The sequence below is a fragment of the Saimiri boliviensis genome, chromosome 15, assembly GCF_048565385.1.
Source record: "Saimiri boliviensis isolate mSaiBol1 chromosome 15, mSaiBol1.pri, whole genome shotgun sequence".
NCBI lineage: Eukaryota > Metazoa > Chordata > Mammalia > Primates > Cebidae > Saimiri > Saimiri boliviensis.
The window spans coordinates 88,827,514-88,848,864 of NC_133463.1; the positions used below are offsets into that span (position 1 = coordinate 88,827,514).

Genomic DNA, 21,351 nt, shown 5'->3' on the forward strand with positions numbered 1-21,351 from the left:
AAGAGTTTACTGGGAAAAAATGCTAAATGGCTGCTCCGTAGGACATCAACAAGTACCACAAAGTAGCAATGAGCAACTTTTTTTTTTTTAAGACAAGGTCTCACTTCCGTCACCTAGGCTGGAGTGCCGTCGCAAGATCTCAGATCACTGCAGCCTCAACCCCTCAGTCTCCCAAGTACTTGGGGCTACAGGTGTGCCCCACTAAGCCCAGCTAACAGTTATATTTTTTGAAGAGGCAGCGTTTAGCTATGTTGCCCAGGCTAGTCTTAAACTCATGAGGTCAAGTGATCCACAAGCCCTGGTCTCCCAAAGTGCTGGGATTACAGGTGTGAACCACCAGCCCTGGCCTCATGTATAGCTTTAAGAAACTTAAAAATAATCGTAACAAAGCCTTAAGTTCAATGAAACTAACTTTTACCATTTACTGTACATATAGATACATAGATTCTTTTTTTTTTTCAGAGTGAGAGTGAGAGTGAGAGAGAGAGAGAGAGAGAGAGAGAGAGAGACAGACTTGCTCTGTCACCCAGGCTCACTGGAGCTTGACCACCGCCAGGCTCAAGCAACTCTACTGCCTCAGCCTCCGGAGGAGCTGGGACCACAAGCATGTGCCATCACACCTGGCTAATTTGTAAAATTTTTTTGTAGATGAGGTGCTGCCATGTTGTTCTAACTCCTGGGCTCAAGCAATTCTCCCACCCCTCACACTTCCAGTGTTGGGATTACAGGCATGAACCTCTGTGGCTAGACTTACTGTGTACATTCTTATTTCTAGCAGTTCAAAACATAAATGTACCCTACCATTATAGCGCATTAACTATTAACTAAAAAATGGAGCTAAACACTGCATAGTTTCATCAATATCAGAAATAGCATTTTTATTAATTTATAAAACTGATAAAACTATTTTTCCAGAGCTAAAAGCACTTCAGCAACAATACCTGAGCAACAAATAATTTAACTTTTAAAACATCTTTTATTTCTGCTAATTATATGACCTTTTAATATACAGTGTCATTATACAAAGACAAATATAAAGCCTTTACGCCACAAATAATTACATAAATGAACCAAGGACTCCAAGATTATCTTTTCAAAAGCAGTGTCTACACTGAAACCTACTTCATTGAAACCTACTCCACTGAAACTTTTGTGATACGTAATCCAGACAAATCAATGTTAACCTAACTGAAAAGAAAATTCAAGCTCTAGTAAGTGTGTGTGTGTGGGGGGGGGGTGTACATGTATGTGAGCAAGAGTATATGGATAATAGCTATTTGCACATAAGACACTTTTTTCTTCTCTTTTTAAAGTTTTCTTTCCTGAGGCACAACTTGTACAGTAAAAACATCAGGTGGATGGTGATAAGGATTGGATCTGTTTCTCAGCCAAATCTCATGTTGAAATATAGTCCCCAGTGTTGGAAGTGGGGCCTGGTGGGAGATGTTTAGATCATGGGGCATATTCCTCATGAATGGCTTAGTGCCATCCCCTTGGTGATAAGTGAGTTCATGTGAGATCTGGTTGTTTAAAAGCGTATGGCACCTCCAACTGTCTCCTGCTCTATGCGACGCATCTACTCCCACTTCACCTTCCATCATGAGTAAAAGCGCTCTGACACCTCCCTGGAAGCCAGCGCCATGTTTCCTGTACAGTCTGCAGAACAGTGAGCCGATTAAATCTCTTTTCTTTATAAATTACACAGTCTCAGGTACTTCTTTAGACCAACGCAAGAACAGCCTAATACAAATGGGTGCATGTAACCACCACCACACTGAAGATACAGACTATATCCATCACCCCAAGAAGTGCCTTCATGCTCTTTTGTATTCAATTCTCTCTTCAGCCCTAGGCAACCACTGATGTGATTTCTGTTCTTACAATTTGTCTTTACCAAAATGTTACATAAATAAAATCACAGTTTATGGAGTTTTGTGTTTTCACTTAGTAGACTGCTTTGAAGATTCAGCCATTTTGTTAGGTACATCAGCAGTTAATTCCTTTTTATTGCTGCAGACGATCCCTATTGTGTAGGTGTACCAAAATCTGTTTATCCATTTACCAACTGATGGACATTTAAGGTGTTTCCCGTGATTACAAGTAAAGCTGCTATAAATGGTCACACAGAGGTCGTTGTAAGGAAATGTTTTTATTTCTCTTGAGTAAATATTTCAACGTAGGACTTCTGGATTAGGTGATAAGTATATGTTCAACTTTATAAGAAACTGCCAAACTGATTTCCTTAGCAATCGTAACATTTGGCACTCCCATTAGCAGAGCAGGAGAGTACTAACTGACTCACATTCCCATCACGTGGCACTGTCACCTTCTCTCTGGTTCTAACATCAGCCATTCTAATAGGGTTGCAGTGATATCTCATGTGGTAGTAATTTACATTTCCTAATGACTACTGATGTGGAGCATCTTTTTGTGTGCTTACTGATATCAAATGGATGAAATGTTTGTTCCAATCTTTTGGCCATTTTTTCCACTGAAATTTTTATTCAGACACCTATCCTTTTTCATCAGACAGTTTATCAAAGAAAACCTGCTAAAATGTTTGTTTCTTTTGGTAAGCCAAAAGAATTTGGAATTCATAAGGACTGAGTAAAAATCTAAACTGCCTACTTGTCATTCCAATTCACAACACTACCATACGCAAAGACGGATAGAAAGAAAAAATACTCATCCCCGTCTCTTCCTTTCTCTGAAGGTAAGAATCCTACACAAAGTTGCCTGTCCACTTTCAGAATCAGGAAATCAACATTTTCCTGCTTTTACAAGTAGTTTATGAAACTACCCTCTTCCCTCAGTAAGAGCCAGCAACATGGATGACTAAGAATTGTTTGCAAGGCTTTACAGAAATACTACATTTTAACACAATTGATACATCTTTAAAGGAAGTACAGTACTAGAGGGGAAAGGTCACTGGTAATTCAGTAGGTGGCACTGTTGTTCTGTTAAATGTATGACTGCCAACTACACACTGTGGTTATGGTTAAGGGCTGAGCTTTATTCTAAGGAAATGGAGAACCTGGTACTGCCACAAGGAATCTTGGACTGTTTTCTTAACTTCCCTAAGCCCAGTTTGTCATCTGTAAAATGAGAATAGTAATCAAAACTTTACTGAGTTGCTGTAAAGAAATAAATAAGATTTAATTAACACAATGACTGACACATGACAGCTATTATGATTTATGACTAGTTCCTTCAGTCATGACTTCTGAATCATAAATGTAAATAAAGATCGGAAAGATGTGCTCTTCACAAAACTGAGTAAAAAGCTGAAGCTTCAGATAGCAGATAACATTTGCATACAGCACACCCACTGAACACAGGGGCCTGATCATCCATGAAAAGTTCCAAGCATTTACACGAAAGGTATCCTAGAGTTTGCAATCAAGACTACTTATGAACCTTATTTCTCAGCATTTTGCCGCAGCCTTTTTTTTTTTTTAATTTTTGAGATGGAGTCTCGCTCTGTCGCCCAGACTAGAGTTCCATGGCACGACCTCAGCTCACTGCAACCTCTGCCTCCCAGGTTCAAGCGATTCTCCTGCCTCAGCCTTCTGAGTAGCTAGGATTACAGGCGTGTGCCACCACACTCAGTTAATTTTTTTCATTTTTAGTAGAGACAGGGTTTCATCATGTTAGTCAGGCTGGTCTCAAACTCCTGACCTCGTGACCACCCGCCTCGGCCTCCCACAGTGCTGGGATTACAGGAGTGAGCAACCGTACCAGGCCTTGCCTCAGCATTTCAAACTTAGCAATGCTTCTTTTTGAAAGAAACTAATCTCTTGGTTTTTCAGTATCTCATTATCAATGGCTTTTCTCTACATAGCTATGCCATATAGACCAAAGTTATGCTTACATGCCTCAATGACATTTTTCCAACTTCTCTGCTTGCTCACTCCCCAATCTGGCTAAACACAGAGCAACTTCTTAAATTTCCTGTTGTCATTCATCTTGTTCTTGCCTGAAAACTGAAGTGGTGCTACAGCACTCATTCCTGCACTGATGAATTGGCTTGGTTAGATGCCAAGCTTATTTTTTGTGAACAATGTGTAAGGATTTTTCCATAAATACATAAAATAAACAGCTTAAGGTTATTACTTGAATTTAAGTGTTCCTGACATGCCCTATGTTCAGGTTTTAGGACATTAACAATTTAGGACGCTATGGCTCATGCCTGTAATCTGAGTACTCTGCGATGCCAAGAAAGGAGGATCACTTGAGGCTAGAAGTTCGAAATTAGCCTGGGCAGCACAGTGAGAGCCCACCTCCACAAAAAATTTTTAAAAGTTAGCCAGGCACAGTGGTATGCGCCTGTGGTCTCGGCTACTAGGGAGGTTGAGGCAGAAAGATCATTTGAACCCAGGAGTTCAAGGTTACAGTAAGCTATGATCATGTCACTGTACTATAGCCTGGGTGACAAAGACAGACCCTTATTTCTCAAAAAACGAAACAAAAATACATCAGTGTTTAACATTCTGAATGTCACGATTCCCATTTAAACTTTTTTAAACCTCTTCAGGGCAAAGTCTTTAAGTTTATATATATACGTGTGTGTGTGTGTGTGTGTGTGTGTGTGTGTGTGTGTATACATATATATACATATATATGTATATACACATATACATACATATATATATATACATACATATATATATATATATATATATATATATATATATATATATATATATAAAGCTAACAAGGTAACACAACACAGGCAGCTTTTCAAGTCACCAAAAAATAACAGATCATTTTCATCTCCATGCTTTTTCCGGCACCATTTTTACTACCTAGAATGTCCTTCCTCAACTACAGCTTCTCCTTTACACACTTCCCCAGGAAGAAATCATCTCCATTCCTCTGTCCTTCCCATCAATGTTTTCAATCAGTATTTTCTAATCATCTGTCTCACCTGTTCTCCCTTTATTTTTTGCGAGTACTACAGGTTTCTCTACCTTGGTACTATTTACAGCAGGTCTAGAGAGCAACCTCTCTAGACTGAAGCAGGGAATAGGAGAAGGAAAGCTCCAGGAGGAGTATGTTTAGAAAACGAATACACTTGACTGCAAGGAAACTAATTGAGAGGACTGACCTACAGAGCTGTTAGAGTGGGAAACCTTAGCCTGACCTAAGACTATTAAGCAAAAAAGGGGGACAACTGCAATTTTCAGTCCAAGAAAACAAGAAAAACAAAGCTGGACAAGAACTGTAACCATACTACTTTAATTGGCTCAATACTTAGTACGTTTAAAAGTCAAAATAATTAAAAACCAAAATAAGGAGCTCAACAAAAACTGTTCCAGAACTACATGAGGAAGATTGGGAGAGGAAAGAACACAGAGAGAAAATCCCTACCTACCATGTTAGGAATTCAGCATATAATGTTTTCTAAAATTGATGCAGCAATGATTAGTACACAAATACTATTAGGAAACAAGGATGTAAATAGTAAAATCAACACCTAAACCAGATGATTTCAGTTACCTCTGGGAAGCAGATGGAGGAACAACAGGAGCCTGTGGTTTCCTGCAGGAATACACCCATCTCCTTTGTATTTAGCTCAAATCTCACTTTTACAATGGGGCTTATTATGACTACCCTATTTAGACCTCAAATTCACTCATATTATGGCATTACTTTTTTCTCACCTTCCAATACATTACATAATGTACTTTTTTTTTATTATGTTATTTTTTATTATCTGCTTCCCTACTCTATACAGACTCTGTTTGGCCTAGTGATTTATCTACCTAAAACAATTAGAACCATACTGAGCACTTAGAAGCTCAACAAACATTTCCTTAATTGTAAAGTCATAGTTTAAACCAATCTTTTTTACCAATATTACCAACTCCCATTGTCCTTCCAATAAACATTAGGCCTGGAAAAAATCCATTTCATGATTCAATACAAATATTAAGACAACTTATAAAAGAATATACCTGGACTGCTGTGAACACCAGACAAAAATGTCATTAACTTAAAAAATTGGTACATTCTAATTTAATTGTCACCAATCTCAGCTGAACCACAACACTCTTAGACCAGCTTCCTCTATCCCTGTTTGGCTCTCTCTCCTTCTTCATACCCCTATTTCAAACTTCCTCCACTATCATCAAATCTCCAACCCTACCATTGCTTCTTCCACTCATTCTTAGGAGATTACCTCAAAATTTATAGAAATACAGAGGCATTATAAAAGAACTACTTCAACTGTCCCCACATCATCTTGCTACAAACAACGTCTCAATAAATATTTGTTCAATTAATGAGGAAACAGAAGAAAGGAAAAAGTAAAATGTTTTGCTCAAAGTTCCACAGCTAAAAGTGGCAGCAGCAAAGTTTGAACTCAGGTTCATCTAACTCAAATATTAGCCACACAGCAAATTAACATCACTCCACCACTGAAAATCCATACCCTCCAAAACAACATGCCACCCCACCTCCTAAAATCCTCAGGAGTTTCAAGTTCAAGTTGGTAATGAGTTTTTAGTCCTGTGAAGACTTCAATGAAACTTAAGTGTGCAAGTTAAAAAAAAAAAAAAAAAAAAAAGGTAAATAAGAGAAAGGAAAGAGTCATCAAAAGACGAAAATTAAACAAATATCTAGCTATTAAAGAGGAGCTAGATGTACAGTGATGTGTAAAACAGAGACAAAACTCAAGTGAATCTTGACGAGGCTTTGGGATTGGCCATGAAGTACTGGTGAAGTCTGACATTAATAGCCAGGGGTGAAAACAGAGGGCTTAACTGGCTGGTTGTCCTAGGCTAACTTGGCATTTACCCTCAGACAAAAAATAAAAAATACTTTTAAAATCCCAAGAGGCAATTTCTCTAGAAAACATAGCAAAAGTTTTTGGCATAGGTGTTAACATCTTTACGTAAAACTTCCCTTTGTTATTTAGGAGCCCACAGACTAAAAGCATATGAAGCAACAAAGTACTTCAGTTCTGAATTCCCATGAGAGCTAAATCTAACTCAGAAAAGTAGCTAGTCCTGCTTTCTTATACACTTAGAGACAACAAAGGATGGCAAAATAAATATACAGGGAACACCGCCTTCATGAAAAAGAAATAAACACCAACATAAACAAAGATAAAAACTGACCTTGGAACAAAGCTAAGCTGGGAAAGCTCAAGAAAACTTAAAATACACAAGTAAAATGCCTGTAAGCTCATCTGGAAAAACCTGTGAATCCTTTAAACTATAATAGGTTCTCATGAAAAAGAGACTCAGAATGACAAGATGATTCCTAAAATTAAAAACAATAAACTACTTTCAGAGTTCAACCCGTGAGCAGTCCCCAGAACACTTGGTTGGAGTTGTAGATAAAATGCACATGTGAAAAGCCCAGACAACATGAAAGTAATAACAAAAACATAAAATATGAGGCAAGACAGGGAGACACGCTGGAATTGGAGGGCAAGGGTCATCATTTAGGGCAATACTATCTTTATCTTACAAAGGAATCAAGATATTGACATGAATCAATAACCCAAGCAAAGGAAAGATACTGTTAAATTACAACAGACTTCTAAAAGAAAACTACACATATAAACTATTTAACAATAAGTAATGCAGGAAGAGATATGGGGAATAACATAAATAAGTTAAACCTTTATATCCCGAATCAGAAAATCAACAGGTCATTTAAAACAGAAAAGTCACAAATGATAAAGCTTAACATACAGTACAGTCAGCCATCCATGTCACCGGGTTCCACATCCAGATTCAATCAACTATGGATCTCAAATATTTGAGGAAAAAGAATGAATGGCTGCATCTATACTGAGCATGTACTGATGGTTTTCTTGTCATTATTCCCTAACTAATACAGTATAACAACTATTTACAAAGAATTTACATTGTATAAAGCATTATAAGTAATCTAGAGATGATTTAAAGTAGTTGACCCTTGAACAACATGGATATGAATGGTGCAGGTCCACTTATAGAGGTATTTTTTTCAATAATAGTTACAGTGAGTGTGCCTGCCTCTTCTGCCTCCCCTTTCACCTTTGCCACCCCTGAGACAGCGAGACCAACCCCTCTTCTTCCTCTTCCTCCTCAGCCTACTCAACATGATGACAATGAGAATGAAGATCTTCATGATGATCCACTTCCATTTAATGAATAAGCATATTTTATCTTCCTTAGGATTTTCTTAATATTCTCTTTTCTCTAGCTTACTCTATTGTAAAAATATAGTATATAATATATATAAAAGGCCAGGCGTGGTGGCTCATGCCTATAATCCCTGCACTCTCGGAGGCCGAGGCGGGTGAATCAAGAGGTCAGGAGCTCGAGACCAGCCTGACCAACATGGTGAAAACCTGTCTCTACTAAAAATACAAAAATTAGCTACGCATGGTGGCACATGCCTGTAATCCTAGCTACTCAGGAGGTGAGGCAGGAGAATTGCCTGAACCCGGGAGGTGCAGGTTGCAGTGAGCCAAGAGCATGCTACTGCACTCCAGCCTGGGCAACAAAGTAAGACTTTGTCTCAAAAAAATAAATAAATACATATAACATACAAAACATATGTTAATCAACTGTTTATGTTCTCAGTAAGGTTTCCAGTCTACACTATCAATGGCAGTGGCAGCCTGTCTGGAGAGGCTGCTGCGAAGACAGGCTGCAGTGGGGCCAGCAGGAGCAGGGAACAGGGAACAGGCAGGAGCCCCAGCCCTACGGAGTTGGCGGGACAGGAGCCCCACACTCCTGAGTAGAGCTGCAGCCTCCCCACACTCCTGGGTATAGCTGCAGCCTCTCAGCCTTGGCTCCAGACCTGGGCATCCCTGTGCATTTAGGGGTCCGGGAAGCCCCTTTGCCCTCAAAAGCTCTTGGCCTCTCCCCAGCATCGCATGCCCACTCTGGGGCAGACCTAAGTTGTGGCTGAGTCCAGGTCTGTCACAACTTGGCCAAATGAGTGCGTGCTCGAGACAGCACTGACACACCAGCCCCCTGCCGCCTTGGGCCCCTCCAGACTTTGGGCACTGACAAGCATGGGAGGGAGGCCAACGGGGAGCTGAGGGTGCCTCAGTGTGGCCCTGCAGGCACACCTAGTCACAAACAGCCTGGGTGCCATGGATGGCATGTTGATGGTGGGAGAGGGCGGAAAGGCTCCTGAGTAGAAAGGGGCAGGTCCTCCATGAAATTCCACCTTCAAGCCAGAGACAGCCTTGAATCCTGGGGGGCCAGGCCAGCAGTTTCAGGTGGAGTCCATGACCTGGAGTGAGAACTTAACAGTGCTTTTTCCGGGTCCACCCATAGCCCAATCAATTATGCACTTCCTCCTTCTGAGCCCATAAAAACCCCAGTCTCAGTCAGACTTACACAGATGTTAGGACTACCAGCCACAGGAAGGAGCTACCCACTTTGAGTCTCTTCAACTCACCAGAACAACCTGCCTGTGCAAAGGAGCTACTTACCCACTGTGGATCTCCTCTCTGCTGAGATCTGGACACTCACTGGGATGACCTGCCTATGGAAAGGAACTACCCACTTCAGGTCTCCTGAGAGCTATTCTATCACTCAATAAAGCTCCTCTCCACTTCGCTCACCCTCCAGTTGTCCATGTACCTCATTCTTCCTGGACACAGGGTAAGAACTCAGGACCTGCAGAATGGTGGAAGTGAAAGAGCTGTAACACAAACAGGGCTGAAACATGGCCTCCTGCTGGCCATGTTGTGGGCAACAAGAAGAGAAGAGCTGCAGCCCTTCAGGGAGCCCAAACCTAGGGGCTCCCTAGGGGCTCCCCTAGCCAGGGCTATGACACCCTCTTTGGGGCTCTGCAGTTCCTGGCATCTCCAATCTTCTGGGCGCCACCTCATTCCCCTCATCCAGATGCAGGTACCCACAGCAGAAGCTGTATGCAGTATATCTGGGACAGCTGCAGCCTCGCACAGAACCGGCACGTGTCAGTGTCTGAAGCTGCCTGCCCTACGGCAGCAGCCAGCTGTGCACAGTGGCCAGTCCCCATGCTCACAAGCCCACAGACCCCCTTACTGCTCTGCACCTGGCTCACCCTTGGCAGGTGTGGGATCCAGGCTGGTAGTCCAAGCCAAGTGTAGCATGCCAAGCCAAGTGAGCAGAGCAAGCCCAGTGGGCATGAGTAATACTCAGACAGAAGGTGCCACCGGCCACAGTGATTTCTGGCTGGTGAAGCAATACCCCCAAGGATCCTCTGACATTATTTTAAGTTTGGGTGAGTCAAAAGTTATACACAAATTTTCAACTGCAAAGGGGCTGGGTACCCCTTACCCCCACACTGTTCAGGGATTAAATATGTATGGGAGGACATGCATAGGTTTTTATGCAAATATTACATCATTTTATATAAGAGACAGGCTCCATATATTTTGGTATCCCGGGGGGGATCCTGGAACCAATCCCCAACATATTATGTTGGAGGTAACTATCAGAAATCTAAAATGGAGAATGGTTACAAAGGATAACTATGGAGAATGGAGGGTTATGGAGGCTGGGAAAATTGTTGCTTTTCATCATAACGTTATGTATTCTATCTCCTTTTTACTTATATAAATAAAAAACAGACACTTTAGTTCTCCCCCACTAACCTTAGCATAAAACATATGCTCCTTAACATGGTTTAGAAACCCTTCACAATCATGGCACTTCTTATCTTCCAGCTTCATCTTTAAACATTCTTCCTCCACAGTCATTGCTCTATCTATAGAAAGTTGCATTCAAACATCCCTTAACACCAAGCTTTGTTGCCTCTGAGCCTTTGAACATGACATTTCTTCTGCCCATCTTCTGGACAGCAAGCCAGTCAATGCTTATTCTTCAAGGGCTCCACATGGACATATCCCCTGGGAAGCTCTTCTTGACCAATCTGGGTTATATGGCCTTCCTATGAACACTCCCAGGGTATTTTATATATGCTTTCATCATGGCACTAACTAGCCTACATTAAATATCTGTAACCTCCCTTCCCCCAAGAAAAAGAAAAAATATATTTCATGAGAACAAGTATCACACCCAATTTGATTAAATGGGAAAGTCTTAGGACCTAGTAGAGTGCCTAGCATTCAAGACACTTAAAAAATATTTTTTTGAGTCAACACTCCCAGAACCTCAGAGTCCAATCTATCTCAGCTGTGCTCATCGGCCATTACGCTAAAAAAAAAGATGCTTTTATTCACAAATATGGGATTTTGCAGAAGGGTCCCAGGGAGGCCTTCCTTTCTGTCCACCACCTTCCCACACCATATTAACCCTAAAAATTACCTCCATATATATCCCAGCAACTCAATTGCTCCCAAACTTTCCTTGCCTTGCCTAGAATTCTGGTTCTAAAATACCTCCACCCCAAATTTCTTTTTTTGAGATGGAGTCTTACTCTATCACCAGGCTGGAGTACAGTGGCATGATCTCGGCTCACTGTAACCTACACCTCCCAGGTAAGAACGATTCTCCTTCTTCAGCCTCCTGAGTAGTTAGAACTACAGGTATGTGTCACCACATGCAGCTAATTTTTGTATTTTTAGTAGAGACGGCATTTCACGAAGTTGGCCAGGAAGGTCTCGATCTCCTGACCTTGTGATCCGCCCGCCTCGGCCTCCCAAATGTTGGATTATAGGTGTGAGCCACCATTCCCAACCTCCAACCCAAATTTCTGTCTTCCAATGTGTCGTTTCAAAACAAAGCAAGGACCAAGAACCAACTCTGCCAAAGCTAGCTGCTTCAGAACCAGATCCATACTGCAGGAGCTAAAATGGCCCAAGGGACTAATGAAAGGGAACTCAGTGAAATAAGGGACCTATATCTCAGCATTACATCATGAAATTCAATGGACTGGAATCCAGACTTACACATATGGCCTGACCATCTGTCCAGAATTTTTTAGGGGGTGGGAATTACAAGAACACTGGTTATCAGGTTATTTTCCTGGGTATATATATTTTCAAATGCCTTTAAACAGACAAACCAGGATGGGTAGACTTTGTCCTATAGCTAAAAAGTTTCCATGAGGCTAGGAGCAGTGGCTCACGCCTATAATCCCAGCACTCTGGAAGGCCAAGGTGGGAGAATCACTTGAAGCCAGGAGTTTGAAACCAGCTTGGGAAACAAAGCAAGACTCATCTCTACAAAAAATTTTTTAAATTAGCTGGGCATGGTAGCATGTGCACATAGTCCTAGCTACCTGGGAGGCTGAAATGGCAGAATCATTTGAGCCCAGCAGTTCAGTGAGCTATGATCGCACTACTGCACTCCAGCCTGGGTGACGAAGCAAGACTCCATCTATAAAGAAACATTAAAAAAAAAAATTTTTTTTAAGTTCCAATGAGCCAATGGGCTGGCTCTTGGGTCACAAAGAGCTGGTTTGTCATCTCACCTCTCTTATAGCCTTTCATTTCCCAGCACATTACACTAAGAATAAAAGTTTTGTATTTCTGCTATGAAACTGTCTTGTGCTATATATACCAAGAATAAATATTTTTACAGCTAATATTGCTGAAAAGTTACATTTGATATTCTTTCTTTTGCTCAGATCTACTAAGAAAAGAGAACTTATTTTGTGACAAGTATTGAACAGTTCTAATTCCGCATTTAGTTAAAGTTAACTGCAGGTTAAGCAGAGATGAAATAACAAAAACTGCTCTCACACACAGACTCACATCCAAATAAATAGAATGCACTGTTATAGCAAGAAGGGTACAACATAGACAGGGGGAGGGGAGTAAGGGGACACATATAGAGGGGCTGTGACCTTCTCACACTGCAACATAATCACATCTGGCACAGCACAAAGCACAGAAACAGCTCCTCTCCTTTAGCCCAGAAAGGACAGGAGAACACAGGACCAAGATTTCTAGGCCTTGCAAAGAAATGGCAATTGTGTGACATAATTTCCCTTCCTAATACCTAGAAATAGAAGTACATTTGGGAGAGAAAAGAGAACAAAGAAAGAAGCAAACTGAGACTCATATGGAAATATAAAAAAGAATCCTGGGCCCTTACTCCAAAAACACTTGCCAAAGCCAAATTCAATATAGCGCTAAAGTATCATGAATTCTGACTCCATGAAGTCCAAATTTATCAGGTATCTACTATAACAATATAAAGCAAAATGCCCACAAAAGAGATTTATGAATATTCTACCAACATAACTGTCCTCAATTTACCACCAGACCTAGAAGAAAGAGCAATCTTTGGAAACAAGACAAAGTAAGATTACCCTCGATTATATAATTTCTCAACTGTAAAACATGCACCAAGATCTCCAAGTTACAAACTGACAAATTACAAGTAATAGAATCTCTTTAGGGCTCTGTTTTCTGCTCATTAAAATGAGAAGAATAGCACCAAATAATCACTGGTAACAATTTTGAGTGTTGAACACCTTACAAGTATCTCACAGCATCTTCACAGTAATCCCATAAGGGAGATTCTATAATAATCCCCTCTGTCAGATTAAAAACAATAGCTTTCAATAGATTAAATAATTTGATTAAGATTAAGGAGTTAGAAAATATAATATACAGATAAATCAATATCTGCATCCAAATCCCATGAGAATAAAGATACAGCTATACTCACTTATCTGCAGGGGATATACTTCTAGACCCACCCGGTAGATGCCTCAAACTAGGGACTGTACTTACTGCTATATATACTATGTTTTTCCTATACATAAATACCTACAAGAAGGTTAATTTATAAATTAGGCACTGTAAGAGATTAACAAGAATAACATAATAAAATAGAACAATTTTAACAATATGCCAGCATCACAACTACCCCTCTGTTTGGGGGCCATGATGAAATCAACTAAGCATTACCTGAACAGAAGCACTGTCATTCCTTGACAGGTGACCTGCTGAGATGGCTACTAAGTGACTAACAGGTGGACAGCATACACAGTGTGGTGGATATGCTGGACAAAGGGACAATTCACATCGCAGGTAAGACAGGACAGGGTGGGACAGATCAGGATGCACGAGATTTCATCAGGCTACTCAGAATGGTGCACAATTTAAAACTTATAAATTGTTTATTTCTGGAATCTTCTATTTGATATTTTCGGACTGCAGCTAACATTGGGTAACTGAAACTACAAAAAGCAAAACCACAGACTGGGGGAAGACGACTACCGAACCAGTCAAGAGCACACACTGTGAAGCCAGACTGAGTCTGAATCCCAGCTTTGCCATTTACTAACTTAGTCATCTTTTTTTTGAGACAGGGTCTTGCTCTGCCACTCAGGCTGGAGTACAGTGGTGTGATCCTAGCTCGCTGCAGCCTCAAATTCCTGTGATCCAGGCATGCATCATCACACCTGGCAATTTTTGTTTTTGGCTTTTTGTTTCAGAGAGACAAGGTCTTGCTATGTTACCCAGGCTGGTCTCGAAATTTATTATTATTATTATTTTTTTTTTTTTTTTAAGCCAGAGTCTTGCTCTGTCGCCCAGGCTGGAGTGCAGTGGTACAATCTCGGTCTCACTGCAACCTCCACCTCCCCCTGGGTTCAGGCAATTCTCCTGTCTCAGCCTCCCAAGTTGCTGGGATTACAATAGCTGGGTGTAACACCGTCTAGCTAATTTTTGTATTTTTAGTGGAGATGGGGTTCCACCATGTTGGCCAGGCTGATCTCGAACTCCTGACCTCAAGTGATCCGCCTGTCTCAGCCCCGCAAAGTGCTGCGATTACAGGCATGAGCCACCACGCCCACCCACTTGGTCTCAAACTCCTGAGCACAAGTGATCCTCCTGCCTCAGCCTCCCAAAGTGCTGGGATTACAAGCATGAGCCACTGTATCCAGCCCTACCTTAGTAACCTTTAACATCAATGTATTTTGGTGTATGCAAATGTGAAATAGGGAAGAACAGTAAACCTTACTTATAAAGTTACTGTGAGGATTCAATTAGTAATTGTAATTCAGAGTGTTTATAATGTACCAGACACTATTCTAAGTTATTATCAACCATTTTTATACTGTCTACCTGTCTCAGAAAAAAATACATAAAGTATCTACACATATTAGGAACAAAAAACAGTTTCTATTTCTTCCCTCACCTACCCTGCAAATCAACTACCTTTTGTTTATTTCTTGTGCATCAAAGAGACACTAAGACAGGTGAAAGAAAAAAAACAAAAATCTCAAGACACCAATGTAGCAAGAGAATTATACTCACAGTTCAGAAGGCCACAATAACTCTGAAGAAATCAAATGACAATTTTAAAAAAATAATTCTAGTTTATCTTTCCTCTTCCCATTGCAGTCAAAGGGAACCTGAAAGATAAGAATATATATATAAAACCACCATTATTTCACTGTTTTTTTTCAAGGCTTTATTGTACTGTACACCTTACAGTCAGCTTCTTCACTGCTTACCATACATACTGTACTGGACCTAAGAATAACAACTTAGGCAAAGCCTTGTCTTCAAACCCATATTTCAGTAGAAAAAAAATATAAATAAGAAGTATTAAAACATCAACGAGCATAATTAATCTGACATAAAGTTAGCTAACAAATTCAGAGGAAGACGGCAAACAGAATATACACAACTATTTCCCTCCCACTAAAATTAAACAAAAGAGTTAGATAGGGTTTGGCTGTGTTCCCCACTCAAATCTTGAATTGTAGCTCCCATAATTCCCATGTGTTGTGAGAGGGACCTGGTGGGAGGTAACTGAATCATGGAGGCAGGTCTTTCCTGTGCTGTTCTCATGAGAGTGAGTAAGTCTCACAAGATCTGAGGGTTCTATAAAGGGGAGTTCCCCTGCACACTCTCTTGCCTGTTGCCATGTAAGATGTGTCTTGCTTTCCCTTTGCTTTCTGCCATGATTGTGAGGCCTCCCCAGCCATGTGGAACTGTGAAGTCAATTAAACCTCTTTACTTTATAAATCACCCAGTCCTGGGTATGTCTTTATTAGCAGTGGGAGAATAAACTAATACAGACATATTAAAAAGACAAACTTAAAAACCAAACCCACAGGACAGGGAGAAATGAAAGAAAAAGTTACCGAATTTTTGAAGCTGCAAAAAAAGCCTCTAACACTGAAGATAGAAACCAAACAAAGAACACAGAAAAACGTGGAGGAAACAATCTATAAAAGATTGGAGGCACAGCAAATGACTCAGCAGGCCCAATGCAGCCAGAGCAAGCCAGCAGCCAAAAACACTAAGAAACAATTCCATTTCCACAGCCATGTCAGGAGAAGGTTCAGAACTGGCAGCATTAAATGCAGACAGAACGGGGTTAAAGAAGGTGGAGGCATAAAGGATGATGGAGGCTGGGTGAAGACTATCTACGATGCAGCCAAAGCCTCAGCACCATGCCTTCACAGGACTCCCCAACCACAACAGAAGACTGGGGGCTCATTCTCTGGAAAAATGAGAGTATTCTTAGACAGAAGTTACCCTGCCCAACTACAAAACAGAGGTTGATCTAGTCACTGAACACACACTTCAGCTGCTCCACCACCCCCTGTGCACTCTGCTTCCAAACTTCATGTACTCAGGTCTTTACCTTACAGGAATCTGATAAGCCTAAGAAGAAAGATCTAAAGATATCAACACTGGGGATTTCCCAAAAAATGTGCCGCCCAGAATATCCTGATGCAAATGTCAAAGTCAAAAGGTTGAACCCACTTACTAAAGCTTCCAAAGAATTTTTTGATTCACCACAAGGAAATTCATACCAGACATGTAAGAAAATCCTATAACACAAAAGACGGAGACCAACACAGGAAGGAAAAAGGAATAAAAAAGCCACTTGGAGGAAACAACACAACACAGAACTCATTTTTTTGTTTGTTTTTGAGACGAAGTCTCTCTCTGTCGCCCAGGCTGGAGTTCAAGCGATTCTACTGCCTCATCCTCCCAAGTCGCTGGGACTATAGGCATGCACAACCACGTCCAGCTAATTTTAGTACTTTTAGTAAAGACAGGGTTTCACTATGTTGGCCAGGCTGGTCTTCAATTCCTGATCTCAAGTGATCTGCCCGCCTCAGCCTCCCAAAGTGCTGGGATTTCAGGCCTGAGCCACCACGCCTGGCCCCTACTCAAAAGTGAGGAAAACAGACATACTGTGTACCAGTCGTATAAAAGTCTAGCACATGATTATGTACAGTACATAATACTTGATAATAAACAACTCTGTCACTGGTTTAGTTATTTACTATACACTTTTAATCACCATTGTAAAGTGTACACCTTCTACTTATTTAAAAACGACAACTGTAAAATGGCTTAGGCAGGTCCGTCAGGAGGTATTCCAGAAGGCACTGCTAACCTAGGAGATGACAGCTCCATGTGCGTTATTGCCCCTAAAGACTTCCCAGTGAGACAAGACACAAAAGTAGAAGATACTGACATTGATGATCCTGACCTTGTGTGGATCTAGCCTAATGTGTGTATTTGTGTATTCATTTTTAACAAAAGTTTAAAAACAATAAATTTTTTTAATATAGAAAAGCCCATAGAATACGGACATATGGATATAAAGAAAATATTGGCTAGGTGCGGTGCCTCACTCCTATAATCCTGACACTTTGGGAGGCCAAGGGAGGTGGATTACTTGAGTCCAGAAGCTTGCGGCCAGCCTGGGCAACATGGTAAAACTCTTTGTCTACAAAAGAAAAAAAAAAAAAATAGAAAAAATTAGTTGGGCATGGTGGCACATGCCTGTAGTCCCAGATACTTGGGAGGCTCAGGTGGGAGGATCACCGGAGCCTGGGAAGGGGAGGCTGCAGTGAGCTGAAATAGTAAGAGAGATCCCGTATTAAGAAATAAAAACAATTTTTTTACAGTTGTACAGTGTGTTTCTGTTGTAAGCTAAGTGTTATTACAAAAGATAAAAAAGTTTAAAAACATTTAAAGTTTATAAAGTTGTAAGCTACAGTTAATTTACTATCAAAGAAAAATATTTTTTATAAACCTAGTGTAGCCTAAGTATACTGTGTTTATAAAATCTACAGTAGAGTACAGTGATAATCTAGGCCTTCACACTCACTCACCACTCACTCACTGACTCACCCAGAGCAGCTTCCAGTCCTGCAAGCTCCATTCCATTCATGCATGTAAATGCCCTACACAGGTATATCATTTTTAATCTTTTATATCATATTCTTATTGTATCTTTTCTATGTTTAGATACAAACATACTTACCACTGTGTTACAACTGCCTACAATATTCAGTACAGTAACATGATGTACAATTTTACAGTCCAGGAGCAAGAGGCTACACCATATAGCCCAGGCATACAGCAGGCTACCATCTAGATTTGTTGAGTACACTCTATGATATTTGTACAATAATGAAATCACCTAATGCATTTCCTGTCAGGTGACTCCTATATATAAAAACCAAAAACAGAATTACAAAAAGAAAAAGACAAATCCACACAGTGAAGGCCAGGTACAGTGGCTCATGCCTGTAATCCCAGCACTTTGGGATGCCAAGGCAGGTGGATCACCTGAGGGTCAGGAGTTCGAGAACAGCCTGACTAACATGAAGAAACCCCATCTCTCTCTCTCTCTCTTTTTTTTTTTTAAAGAGAGAGTCTTGCTATGCTGCCCAGGCTGGAGTGCAGTGGCTATTCACAGGTGTGATCCCACTGCAGATCAGCAAGGGAGTTTTGACCTGCTCTGTTTTCGACCTGGGCCGGTTCACCCCTCCTTAGGCAACCTGGTGGTCCCCCACTCACGGGAGGTCACCATATTGATGCCGAACTTAGTGTGGATACCCACTCAGCATAGCGCATTACAGCCCAGAACTCCTGGGCTCAAGCGATCCTCCCACCTCAGCCTCCCGAATAGCTGGGACTACAGGAATGCGCCACCGCACCCAGCGAGAAACCCCATCTCTATGAAAAATACAAAATTAGCAGGGCGTGGTGGTGCATACCTATAATCCTAGCTACTCAGGAGGATGAGGCAGGAGCATCGCTTGAACCTGGGAGGCGGAAGTTGCAGTGAGCCAAGATTGTGCCATTGCACTCCAGTATAGGGAACAAGAGCGAAACTCCATCTCAATTAAAAAGAAAAAAAAATCCACATAGTGATAATTTTTAGTACAACTCTCATGAAATAGCAGTTGAATTCTCTTTTCCATCCTGGTAACGAGTTAACTATCTTTTTCTTGACATTTTACGTGTTTTTTATGCAAACTCTGTTAGAACTATGATTTACCAATATCTTCTCCCACTCTATAATTTGCCTTTCACAGTCCTAATGATTTTTTTTTTTTTTTTTGACCCAAGCCAGAGCACAGGTGTGATCACGCATCATTGCAGCATCAACCTCCTGGATTCAAGCAATCCTCCTGTCTCAGCCTCCTGAGTAGCTGGGACTATAGGTGAGGTGTACCACCCACCATGCCCAGTTAACTTCTTTTTTAAAATTTTTTGTAGAGACAGGGTCCCACTATGTTCCCCAGGCTGGTCTCAAACTCCTGGGCTCAAGTAATCCTCCAGCCATGGCCTCCCAAAGTGCTGGAATTACAAGAGCCACCATGCCCAGCCTAATAATGTCTTTGAGGAATATGACGTCCTAACTTTAATGTAGCACAATTCATCAATTTTTCCTTTATGGTTGTTTTTGTTTCCAGAGATAAGATGTTATCCATCATTATCCTCTAAAACTATGCTCTCCAACACAGTACCTACTAGTCACGTGCTAAGGAGCACTTGAAATGTAACTAGGCCAAACCGAGACGTAAGTGTAAAATGCACAATGAATTGCTAAAACTACACTATCCCTGCCCCCCAAAATAAAATAGACTAATAATTTTTAAATTACTTGCACATTAAAATGTCTTTGAGTACTACTGGATTGAATACAATATATTATTCATTTATCTATGTCTTTTTCCTATTTAAATTTGGCTTCTAAAATTTAAAATCACATGTGGCTCACATTACATTTCTATTAAACACCACTGTTATACCAGCTTTTTAATTTAATCTTTTCATATCTGTAAATCCACTTAAAATTAGTTTTTATTTATTGTGTGAAGCAAATTATTTTTTTTCCCCATATGGATACCCACATAACCCAGCACCATTTATTGAAAAAATATCTCTTCCCTGTTGCTCTACAATGTCAATTTGTCACAGATCAATTGTCACAAAAGAATATATACAGTATAATTCTATTGCTATAAAGTTTAAAACTATATAAAAGTTAATCCTAATGTTTAGAGACATATAATAGGGAGTAAAATTATTTTTTAATGGAAATAACTGTCGGAAAGGGAATAAAAGGCTGGCAATCATTTTTAATGTGAATGTGGTTACATGCATATATATTTTCTGAAAAGTAGTGTGAAGAGTGACCTATTCCCCTTGGAAATGACAGACTTTTATATATAATCTATATAATTTTATCTGCATTTTTGATTTTCAAAAAGATACGTGAGTATCACTGGGACAGAAAGGCCTACATGGATCTTTAAAAATCCTACCTGTGGACCACATATAGTGGCTCATGCCTGTAATCCTAGTACTTTGGTAGGCCAAGGTGGGAGGATTGCTTGAGCCCAGGAATTCAAGACCAGCCTGGGCAACACAGAGAGACTCTCCCTTGCCTGATCCCCATGACCCTCCTTCTCCAACAAAAAATAAAATAAATTAGCTGGGCATGGTGGCACATGCCTTTGGTCCTAGCTACTTGAAAGGCTGAGTTGGGAGGATCCACTTGAGCCTTGGAGGTCAAGGCTGCAATAAGCCTGGTCACACTACTGCACTCCAGCCTGGGCAAACAGTAAGAACCTGTCTCAACAAAATGAATAAAAAAAAAATACAACAACAACAACAACAAGAAAAGCCTACCTGTGGTTATCCCTGGGAGATGCAATTTACCAGTAGTTATTTTTTTGTACAGTATTTTTAATTTTCTACATTTACCATGTATTAGAAGGGAAAAAACACATTGTAAATGCCATTTTAAACTTTTTTTTTTTTGAGACAGAGTCTCTGTCACCCAGGCTGGAGTATAGTGGCATGATCTTAGCTCACTGCAACCTCCACCTCCCAGCTTCAAGCAATTCTCCTGCCTTAGCCTCCTGAGTAGCTGGAATTACAGCCACGTGCCATCATGCCCAGCTAATTTTTGTATTTTTAGTAGGGACAGAGTTTCACCATGTTGGCCTGGGTGGTCTCGAATTCCTTTCCTCAAGTGATCCACTCACCTCAGCCTCCCAAAGTGTTGAGATTACAGGCATGAGCCACCACACCCAACCCATTTCAAACCTTAAAAAAAAAAAAAAAGTAATCAAGGAAAGATGAACTAGAAAGATGAAATGTATCCATCAATGGTTTTACACCAGGCTACAAAGAAACAAAGCATGATCTCATAGTGA

General features: G+C 40.6%; 1 protein-coding gene across 23 annotated transcripts in view; it reads right to left on the bottom strand.

Annotated features, from left to right (window-relative positions):
- Positions 1-21,351, bottom strand: part of PTK2 (protein tyrosine kinase 2) — a 353,655-nt gene that overhangs the window by 292,423 nt on the left and 39,881 nt on the right. For 14 of the 23 annotated variants that reach the window (XM_074387195.1, XM_074387192.1, XM_074387194.1 and 11 more), the window contains exon 2: positions 15,176-15,273. The exons of the other annotated variants lie outside the window; for them this stretch is intronic. The gene's annotated coding sequence lies outside the window, so the exon portion shown is untranslated. The remainder of the gene's footprint in view (positions 1-15,175; positions 15,274-21,351) is intronic. 23 annotated transcript variants of the gene reach the window in all.